Source organism: Triticum urartu, chromosome 5A (genome assembly GCF_056163025.1).
Source record: "Triticum urartu cultivar PI428250 chromosome 5A, HENAU_Tu73, whole genome shotgun sequence".
NCBI lineage: Eukaryota > Viridiplantae > Streptophyta > Magnoliopsida > Poales > Poaceae > Triticum > Triticum urartu.
Window position 1 is genome coordinate 362,193,624 of NC_141877.1, and position 5,077 is coordinate 362,198,700.

The window sequence follows — 5,077 nt, forward strand, 5'->3', positions numbered from 1 at the left end:
CTCAACTCGGGTATTTGCTTGAAATATTAACTTCAACTCCTGGAACATCTCATATGCTCCATGACGTTCAAAACGTCTTTGAAGTCCCGATTCTAAGCCGTTAAGCATGATGCACTAAACTATCAAGTAGTCATAATATTTAGCTAGCCAAACGTTCATAACGTCTGCATCTGCTCCTGCAATAGGTCTGTCACCTAGCGGTGCATCAAGGACATAATTCCTCTATGCAGCAATGAGGATAAACCTCAGATCACGGATCTAATCCGCATCATTGCTACTAACATCTTTCAACACAATTTTCTCTAGGAACATATCAAAATAAACACAGGGAAGCAACAACGCGAGCTATTCATCTACAACATGATTTGCAAAATACTACCAGGACTAAGTTCATGATAAATTTAAGTTCAATTAATCATATTACTTAAGAACTCCCACTTAGATAGACATCTCTCTAATCATCTAAGTGATCACGTGATCGAAATCAACTAAACCATAACCGATCATCACGTGAAATGGAGTAGTTTTCAATGGTGAACATCGCTATGTTGATCATATCTACTATATGATTCACGCTCGACCTTTCGGTCTCAGTGTTCCGAGACCATATCTGCATATGCTAGGCTCGTCAAGTTTAACCTGAGTATTCTGCGTGTGCAAAACTGGCTTGCACCCGTTGTAGATGGACGTAGAGCTTATCACACCCGATCATCTCGTGGTGTCTGGGCACGACGAACTTTGGCAACGGTGCATACTCAGGGAGAACACTTTTCTTTTTATCTTGAAATTTAGTGAGAGATCATCTTATAATGCTACCGTCAAACTAAGCAAAATAAGATGTATAAAAGATAAACATCATATGCAATGAAAATATGTGACATGATATGGCCATCATCATCTTGCGCCTTTGATTTCCATCTCCAAAGTACTGTCATGATCTCTATCATCACTGGCATGACACCATGATCTCCATCGTCTTGATCTATATCAATGTGTCGTCACGTGGTCGTCTCTCCAACAATTGCTCTTGCAACTATTGCTATCGCATAGCGATAAAGTAAAGCAATTATTGGGCGCTTGCATCTTATGCAATAGAGAGACAACCATAATGATTTTGCCAGTTGCCGATAACTTCAACAAAACATGATCATCTCATACAACAACTTATATTTCATCACGTCTTGACCATATCACATCACAACTTGCCCTGCAAAAACAAGTTAGACGTCCTCTACTTTGTTTGTTGCAAGTATTACGTGGCTGCTACGGGCTTAAGCAAGAACCAATCTTACCTACGCATCAAACCACAACGATAGTTTGTCAAGTTGGTGCTGTTTTAACCTTCACAAGGACCGGGCGTAGCCACACTCGGTTCAACTAAAGTTGGAGAAACTGACACCCGCCAGCCACCTGTGTGCAAAGCACGGTGGAAGAACCAGTCTCGCGTAAGCGTACGTGTAATGTCGGTCCGGGCCGCTTCATCCAACAATACCGCCGAACCAAAGTATGACATGCTGGTAAGCAGTATGACTTATATCGCCCACAACTCACTTGTGTTCTACTCGTGCATATAACATCAAACCATAAAAACTAGGCTCGGATGCCACTATTGGGGAACGTAGTAATTTCAAAAAAAATTCCTACGCACACGCAAGATCATGGTGATGCATAGCAACGAGAGGGGAGAGTGTTGTCTACGTACCCTCGTAGACCGAAGCGGAAGCGTTGACGCAACGTAGAGGAAGTAGTCGTACGTCTTCCCGGTTCAACCGATCCAAGCACCGTTACTCCGGCACCTCCGAGTTCTTGGCACACGTTCAGCTCGATGACGCTCCCCGGGCTCCGATCCAGCAAAGCTTCGGGGAGGAGTTCCGTCAGCACGACGGCGTGGTGACAATCTTGATGTTCAACCGTCGCAGGGCTTCGCCTAAGCACTGCTACAATATGACCGAGGTGGAATATGGTGGAGGGGGCACCGCACACGGCTAAGGAACGATCACGAAGATCAACTTGTGTGTCTATGGGGTGCCCCCTGCCCCCGTATATAAAGAAGTGGAGGAGGGGAGGGCCGGCCCTCTCTATGGCGCGCCCTGGGGAGTCCTACTCCCACCGGGAGTAGGATTCCCCCTTTCCTAGTCCAACTAGGAGTCCTTCCATGTAGTAGGAGTAGGAGACAAGGAAGGGGAAGAGAAGGAAGGAGGGGGCGCAGCCTCTCCCCCTAGTCCAATTCGGACTAGGCCTTGGGGGGCGCGCGGCCTGCCTCTCCCTCTCCCCTAAAGCCCAATAAGGCCCATATACTTCTTCTCCCGTATTCCCGTAACTCCCCGGCACTCCGAAAAATACCCGAACCACTCGGAACCTTTCCGATGTCCGAATATAGTCGTCCAATATATCGATCTTTACGTCTCGACCATTTCGAGACTCCTCGTCATGTCCCCGATCTCATCCGGGACTCCGAACTCCTTCGGTACATCAAAACTCATGAACTCATAATATAACTGTCATTGAAACCTTAAGCGTGCGGACCCTACGGGTTCGAGAACAATGTAGACATGACCGAGACACGTCTCCGGTCAATAACCAATAGCGGAACCTGGATGCTCATATTGGCTCCACCATATTCGACGAAGATCTTTATCGGTCAGACCGCATAACAACATACGTTGTTCCCTTTGTCATCGGTATGTTACTTGCCCGAGATTCGATCGTCGGTATATCAATACCTAGTTCAATCTCGTTACCGGCAAGTCTCTTTACTCGTTTCGTAATACATCATCTCGCAACTAACTCATTAGTTGCAATGCTTGCAAGGCTTATGTGATGTGCATTACCGAGAGGGCCCAGAGATACCTCTCCGACAATCGGAGTGACAAATCCTAATCTCGAAATACGCCAACCCAACATTTACCTTTGGAGACACCTGTAGAGCTCCTTTATAATCACCCAGTTACGTTGTGACGTTTGGTAGCACACAAAGTGTTCCTCTGGCAAACGGGAGTTGCATAATCTCATAGTCATAGGAACATGTATAAGTCATGAAGAAAGCAATAGCAACATACTAAACGATCGGGTGCTAAGCTAATGGAATGGGTCATGTCAATCACATCATTCTCCTAATGATGTGATCCCGTTAATCAAATAACAACTCTTTGTCTATGGTTAGGAAACATAACCATCTGCGATTAACGAGGTAGTCTAGTAGAGGCATACTAGTGACACTCTGTTTGTCTATGTATTCACACATGTATTATGTTTCCGGTTAATACAATTCTAGCTTGAATAATAAACATTTATCATGAAATAAGGAAATAAATAATAACTTTATTATTGCCTCTAGGGCATATTTCCTTCAGGTACAAGGCTCTTCCATATAATTCTCCAACATGTACGGTGGCCGTCCGGAGCACTGCTTGATGATTCTTTAGTCAGCCTACACGTTTGTGATGCCCTCGATTCAATCGTACACTAATCATACACGCAAATGTGTACGATCAAGATCAAGGACTCACGGGAAGATATCACAACACAACTCTAGACACAAATTAAAATAATACAAGCTTTATATTACAAGCCAGGGGCCTCGAGGGCTCGAATACATAAGCTCGAATACACAAGAGTCAGCGGAAGCAACAATATCTGAGTACAGACATAAGTTAGACAAGTGTGCCTTAAGAAGGCTAGCACAAAAGCAACAACGATCGAAAAGGCAAGGCCTCCTGCCTGGGAGCCTCCTAACTACTCCTGGTCGTCGGCGGTCTTCACATAGTAGTAGGCATCCTCCGGGTAGTAGTAGTCATGAGTGGCGTCATCTGGCTCCTGGGATCCGTCATCTGGTCACAACAATCGGGTATGGGGGAAAAAGAAGTAGCAAAGCAACCGTGAGTACTCATCCAAAGTACTCGCAAGACTTACATCAGATCTAAACTAAGTATGCATCTGTATCAAAGGAATGGGTTGTATATGTGGACTGGGCTGCAGAAATGCCAGAATAGAGTGAAGACCTAGTCCTATCGAAGACTAGCATCTTCTGGAAACCACCATCTTGCAGCAACAGGAGGGAGTAGAGTAGCATAAAGTAAAGTAGCAGTAGTGTTATCAACCTCGGCCAGAGATCCTTTCTCGACTCCCTGCGAGAAAGCAATCCCAGAGCCATACTATCCAATTATCATCTCATATCCAAGTCTCATCACCATCCAATTCTCATCACAAGTATCCAGTTCTAGTTGTATCGATCGGGATACAACTCCAAGTGTCCGTTATCGTAGGACACGCTATCGATAGATGTTTTCTTCCCTGCAGGGGTGCACCAACTTACCCACCACGCTCGATTAACTCCGGCCGGACACACTTTCCTGGGTCATGCCCAGCCTCGGCCAAACAATACGCCGCAACCCGACCTAGGCTTAATAGAGAGGCCAGCACGCCGGACTAAACCTATGCCCCCAGGGGTCATGGGCCATCTCCCCGGGAACTCCTGCACGTTGCGTACGCGGCCGGTTAGCAGACCTAGCTACCTCCTTCAACAAGGCAGGTGCTTATGCAGTCCAACCCGGCGCGCGCCGCTCAGTCGCTGACGTCTATTAAGCTTCGGCTGATGTATAGGACGCAGAACGCCCATACTATGCCCATGTGATGGTTAGTGCTATCAGGCCAGAGGCCCCTCGGATCAAATATCCAAATCGTAGTGGATTAGGAACGCGCGGTAACAAGCAGAGACTCACGAAAAATGTGACCCCGTTGCCCTGTCTCGAGGACTTGCGGCAAGGGCTAGGAATGCTCGGCCACGCCTCGTAATTATCTCGCGGGCACCCTCCAGGTCAACCCGTCTCCACATCACTCGCAATTAAGCTCGCGCGGGTACCCCTCAGGGTCGACCCGTCTTTAGTAACATGGCTCAGTGCAAAGTCATAGTAACCATAGTAACTGTGAGTCTAACACCAAGGGGAAAACCTGAGGAATCACCCCCGGTGAATTCCACTCGATGTTATCATTAAGGTGAACGTAAGAGGATCCACCCTCGAGGTTCACACTTGAGGGGTTGCACGACAGAGCCGTAACGGAAGGGGTTAAGGAGGAA